Below are 6,505 nucleotides of genomic sequence, written 5' to 3'. Positions count from 1 at the left end.
GGTGTCCCTGCTCCTGCAGGGGGGTTGGGCTGGGTGACCTCTGGGGGTCCCTTCCAACCCAAAGCGTTCCATGATTCTATGATACCGCTGGTGCCTTCAATTCCCCTCACAGGTGCCGTCGGGCCTGCCCGGGGCGTAGCTCCGGCGTGAGGCGGCAACACCATGGGCAGCCCGGCTGTGAGGGTGGAGGCTCTCGTACCCATGAAGTGACAGAGGAGGGGGGGAAAAAAAAAAGCTTAGTTTTGTTTTTGTCAAAATTCAGAGGTAGTGGGCTATGAAACAGGGGCTGGGGAGTGGAAAACCTTCCATAGCCCCAATCCTCCAGGTTCTTCGTGGGATGAAAAGCCCGCGGGTGGGAAGGGGAGTGGAGCGGCCTGCTTTGCCGCAGTTACACGCGCCAAGGGACGGACCCCTTCGTTTCCAAGCATGTGTTGAGAGAGAAACACCACACTACTTCCAAACCTGAGGGGGTAGGAAAAGGACCATGGACGAAAAAACCGTATTTCTCCATCACCGTTTGATCTCAGGTGGAAAACACTAGATGATACTATCAAAAATATATATTTTTAAGGACAGAAAGCTGCCTCGATGAGACTGAGTTTTTCTTTAAACACTCTGCATGACTTATTAGCGCCTTTGAGATAGCGCTAGCAAAGGAAGTCTCAAACCGTTCTTAATTGCCAAACAATTCTGATGACATGAGCACGACTGAGGGAACAAGCCGGTACGCCCCATAGTCCACAATGCTTTCCCGTGCTGCTGCTTTTTATTATTTTTTTCCTCAGAAGTCAATCGTCATACGAAGAAGTGTACGGTATAAGCTGCTGTGCTGCTGTAGTCCTTGGTTAAATTAGCGTGACCTGTTTCACAAAGGTAACTGTTACCGGTTCCCTGTCACCCAGCCCGCTGAAGAGCATTGCCTGTTGTGGATGTGTCATTGCAGCAACAGCCAGCTGGCATGTCAGCGTTTCCATTGCAAACCTATTTTTAAAGGTCTGGAACTCAACCATGGAAGACAAATGTTTTGGACTGGAACAGGGAGTGTGTACCGGGAACGTTCATCCTTCACTAAATAAAAAAGTACACGAGAAAATGTAGGACCAAAGTTACCAGTACTTAATATCGAGGGAGAATTTGCATTTCAAACACGGAACTGTTTAGGCCAGGTCACTTGTAAACATCATTTTTGTTACAGTAGGATTGTGTGAATATGGAGCCTTTAGAGCAATTAAGCGACAGGAGATGAAGGGAGAAGCCCTGGCTTGGTGGGCCTTTGGTTCACACACAGCTGCCTCCCCGGTGCCTCTGTTCGTGTAACTGGTGTGCGTCCACAAGAAGCCGAATGGCCACATCTTTCCTGCGAGGTTAAATACGTATGTACTTGAGCAGCGCCACGAGGCAGGTCTCCATTTAAGTATAAAGGAAATCAAGTGGGAAGGGACTTTTTGAAAGTGCTTGAGCGCTCAGCAGGAGCCCATGACTGAAACGTCTTGCAGATGCCATTTCCCTGCGCCTGAAAAATTTTGTAATGCTGCTGAGGCTTCTCCTGTTTCCTGAAACAGTAAGAGATTGCAAACAAGTGTTCTGCATCCACAAAGTCCTAACGCCGTAATATTTGAGAGGCTCAGAGAAAAGCAATAATCAAACCAGTTAGGGTTGTTATTCATTTCTTGTCAAAGACGAGAAAAGGGAAACTATGACACGTGTAGATACAATAATGACTGAGTGAGAAAAAGTAGATTCAGAATTTCTTTTACCCTAGGTCTCACAACCAAAGCAGCAGAAGGTATTCAATAAAAAGGCAACAATATGCCACTGAAATTTAAAACTTGGCAAGATCCCCCCTCCCAAATGATCTTTTATAGAGAAATAAAACAAGAGAAATACAATAGCGAGTCATTAATTTAGGAGGAGTAAGGCCTCATGTCTTGGGTTTCAAATGAATATTTGAATATTATATATTTGGATATTTTTGGTACCTTTTCCTAGAGCATCTAACCTAGCCTGTGTCCGTGACTCTACGGATATCAGATCTCATTTGGTGTGCAGTTTTCAGCTGAATATTTTTTACATTCCAGTACCTTATTTTGCTCAGCAGGCTCTGCCCATGACGTTCCGTGGCAGGTCGTTGTATGATCAGTGTGACATTATAACCACTTTTTCCTCTGTTAGGTGCTTTTATTAGATGAAGGTTTCAAAGTAATCAGTTTCTAAATATTTATTCACTTGGAAATTAAGTCTATGACATGGCAAAGTTGCTGAGAATGCTCTTTTACGTAGCTTAATAGGAAAGGAATTATAATAATAATAATAAATGAGATCTGCAGCCCAAATTCAGCTTGTTCAGCGTCAGTAACGCGAACTCCAACCACTCAGTTGTCCCTTTTATAGACCTCAGGGCTGCAGCCAACTGACCGCATCCATGCTTAGTTTGCTCATCCGATTTCCCTGAAAGTATCAGGCATACACTTGAAAATACGAACAACAGATTATGAGGGACAAAAAAAGAAAACTCCTGCGAATTTCCTGCGTGTGATTCCTAGCAGGACATTTCTCAGCGAGGCGTATTACAGCACTGCGCCCCCTCTTCAGCTTTCTGTCAGTCTGTATCAAGAGATAACAAGATTATTTCAGAAGAATCCTGCAAACTTTGCGTTCATTCACTCAGAATGTTTTTCAGGAAAGGAAAAACAAGAATATTATCATCGGGCCAGCGTCTTTTGTTCCCCTCCTCCCCCCAGTTAATGATACTGGAATCCAAGCCACGCTAACCACGGCGTGTACAGCGCAGCTCCACCCTGGAAAGCCCAGCAGAAAAACAGTGTGAAGAGGAAGATGTGAGTAGTATCTGGTTCAGCGAGATCTCAGGAAGGAAACTGTACCAAAAACAAAGTTTGAGGAAACTGCCCAAGCCGAGACCGACGTTTTTATTCTGGTTTTACTATGATGGTAAAGCCCCTGAAAGGGAACAGGTTTGAATTCAGGTTTTGAGGATTCAGTTCAAGGCAGACTGTGAGCTCTAGTATCAATTGTGAAAGTAGGTTTGGGGGGGATACAGTTAATTTCCCAGGGCAAGTTTATTCCAGTTCATCATCATTTCACCTTTAATCTTTTGTACGCTACGATTTAAAACCGCTTGCGCAGTCAGAGCAGTACAACTCTTTCCTATTGTGTGGATGAATTTACGTGGGTACAAAGCATGCTTCTGTTAGCACAACCCATTCTCATACAAGGAAAAAGAGCCTGTCCTGATGCATCGAAAATGTGTGGTTGTATGCCTGTGTCTACGCCAGAATTGTTCCAGAGGAGGAACCGATCTGTTTGGATTAAGGTATGGAAGAGTACCACAACAAAATCTTTAGTCAATAACTGTGTTAGCCTGAACATGAAATAGAAACGTGAGAGTCCGTGTCCCGCCCTGTATACACTGATATTTAAAAAAATGCAAACAGAGCCAAGCTCGTGCATCTGTGTGTATTTACAGAAATGTGGTATAAAATATACTATAAACAGTTCGATGTTGTTAAACACTTTATTGTATACTTTGCCCTGCCCTACAGAGGCAAGAGAAGTCACTTACGTGAGGAAACAGCAAGAATCCCTTTTATACGCCGTTACAGTTATGCTGAACGTATGAAACGCGAATGACGAGGCCCTTACTGAATCCCTGCTTCAGCTTTATGGTTATATTTTTCCATCTACATGTTTCGTACTTTTGTAGCAAGTTCTTAAAAGCTCATTTACGGATAAAAAAAGGAAGCCAATTTGGGATGATGCTCCTAGATCAACACCTTAGGAAAGATCCTCCATACTATTTCACTCTCACCATCAAAGCAACACTCTTCTCTCGGGCTATTTTAGGACCACAGGACAAACTTAGCAGCAAATTTTGCCACGTTTGTCCAAAATGACCTAGAGAAAGATCTCAGCCACACAGAAAATACAATGAATTTATCTCTGCTGATCATATTGCATTAAGTAGGGAAGGAAAACTGCAGATAGGCACTAGATTTTTTGATGCCTGTCTACGTTTTTTTCACTTAAAACTTTTTATTAGTTCTTCATTTCAAAATGCATTTTGAATTCACATGCCCTACAGTATTTTTTTTTCTCCCCAAATTGAGTGAATGCTGCAAACCAGCCAACTGACACATCTCAGAAGTTCTATACGGTCAAACAAAAAGCTATGTACAGTCAAATTAAAGATGCGGGATCCTGTCTCCAACACTGGCCAAGAAAGCAGTTGCCAGACAAAAAAAACACAAACAGCGTAAGCAGTAGCTAAGAATACTTCTCCAGAATCTGTTTCCAGCCTTCAGCAATTCAGGTTTCATGAGCCAGGGGTGGTATCTTGCATGGAAGAGCCTTGATGGATATTTCTTCCATCAATTTTTATGTAGAGTCATAGAATCATTCTATGGATTCTTATGTATTAGCTACATAAAATCTCCTGCAGGAAAAGAAATAAAAAAACCAACTTTGCTCTTAAAGTACACTGACCTGTGGACATTCTCTGTAACTTAAGAGACCTTACATAAAAAACGGTTCTATGATTCTGTGAATTTCCCGAGCCTACTCGAATGTCTAAATTTTCAGCAGCCATAACATCTCACAAGTTCCACCTTATGTCAAAAGTATCTCTCTCACTCTGAGCCTGCTCTTTAGTTTCATCTGACGTTCCCTAGCCTTACATTGTAAGGGAGAGTGATTAGTTCCCCTCTCCACATCACTCATGACTTTATGCATGGCATATATCCCACCTCCGCCGGCCTACTGTGCTCTGCTCTGTTTCCCAGGCTGAAGATTCCTGGGCTGTTTAGTCACTAGTAAGGGAAAGGTGGGGAAATTCCCGTTCCTCTGTACACATTTTCAGTAGTGATTTGGAAGTAAATATAAAATAACTACCAATAACACGTAGAAATTAAAAAGAGAAAGGAAAGTCATGAGCTGTCATTAGCTATGAAAGTCCTTCGGGAAATGACAGGCGACTTGAAGTAAATTACAGACCATGAGGACTGGATGGACAAGCAGTGATCGAGAAGGAGGGAGTTTGTTTTACATCCATGAGCAACACTGTGGAGGTGGATACTCGGGCTTTGCATACAGTTTTGGAGTCGGTGCTTAGAAAAGGCCGGCAGAGAACCACAGACGCCCTCCAGCCTCTGTGTAATGACTTCCTGTGAAAAACCCGAAGGCTCAGCTTTATCAAACCTCATTCTAAGTGCTCATCAACAAGAATTTCTTTGGTAATTCAGCTCTTTCCAAAGACTACTGAAGAAAATCCAGGCAACTGTATTTCTCATATAAACACTGCAGGTTACCTGAGCCAAATGCAGGTCAGAAAAAGTAATTAAACACTGAAATAAGTTACCACAGCAGTGTGAATACACCAACAGATGGCAAATCTACCACAGGCAACCCATCCTTTCTTTTTCTTTTTCTTTCAACCAAATCTCACATGCTTTTGTACTTTCCAAAACTTGCTTCATTATTTTTCTTCAAACCTGTTTTAATCCTGGAAACTGAAACCAAGCCTGAAAAATTCAACTTGAATTCACATTTTGCCTTGGAGCACAGAGTAAACTGTCATGATGCTCCAGTATGCAAATGTATCCACAGTGATGAATACCTAAGGAATTGATTGCATCTAAAGTCATCGTGATCTCAATCTTTGGGGAAGTTTTTGAGATAGCAGAGGGTGTTGCTTCTAAAATGATGCAGAGCCAAAGATGTTGCCAGTTCCTAACTTTAGCTCGGAGCCGACATTTCATGCCTCAAACCAGTATCCTAATCATCTCAGGTGAAAATTTTTCCCATTTTGGAAGATGATAATTAACTTCCTACTGAGCCATGCTTAGAAAAATGTCTCAACCTGGAAGATTAAATAGGGACTTAGTATCTGTCAGAAATAATTCTGCAGTAGCTGTTTATGTCTTCCAGTGTAAAGATACTGATTTAAAATAACATATTTAGAAATTGTTTGCTCCTTATTGTGGAACAAAAGGACTTGACTGCATGAGTAATAGATACATTACTGGGAATAGAGAGTAGGTCGCTGAATTCCACTTCAGTAATATTAGTTTAGGTCGTCAGATAATTGCTGTAGCAGCAGTGCTGAAAGAATCCCCACTCCTGGAGGAAGAGAAATCAGCGTTATCTTCCCAACCCACTGCTATTCTTGGAGCTTCTGGGGGTCAACATAACTCGACCCAATTGCTATTTCTTTTCCACTGTTATCAAGGTTATTTTCAAGCCGTCTTGACTTTGCTTCTGTTCCAGTTGGGACACAACTTGACTCATCAGTTCTTTGTTTGGAACGCTCATCACATTTCTTCACTTCATCAGTTCTCCTCCCAGCGAGGTCACTTGTTTGCGGCCGTTCAATACCTCCTGCAAGTGCCCGTTTCTCGGTTTAACTCATTTTCATACTACCCTGGGCAGAGCGTCCTGCTTAGAGCCGCCGTTCAGCCAAGCGTGCATTTCGTAGCAGCATGACTTTGGGTTC

Source organism: Egretta garzetta, unplaced genomic scaffold (assembly GCF_000687185.1).
Source record: "Egretta garzetta isolate BGI_Z169 unplaced genomic scaffold, ASM68718v1 scaffold220, whole genome shotgun sequence".
NCBI lineage: Eukaryota > Metazoa > Chordata > Aves > Pelecaniformes > Ardeidae > Egretta > Egretta garzetta.
Note: the sequence above shows the minus strand (reverse complement) of the source record.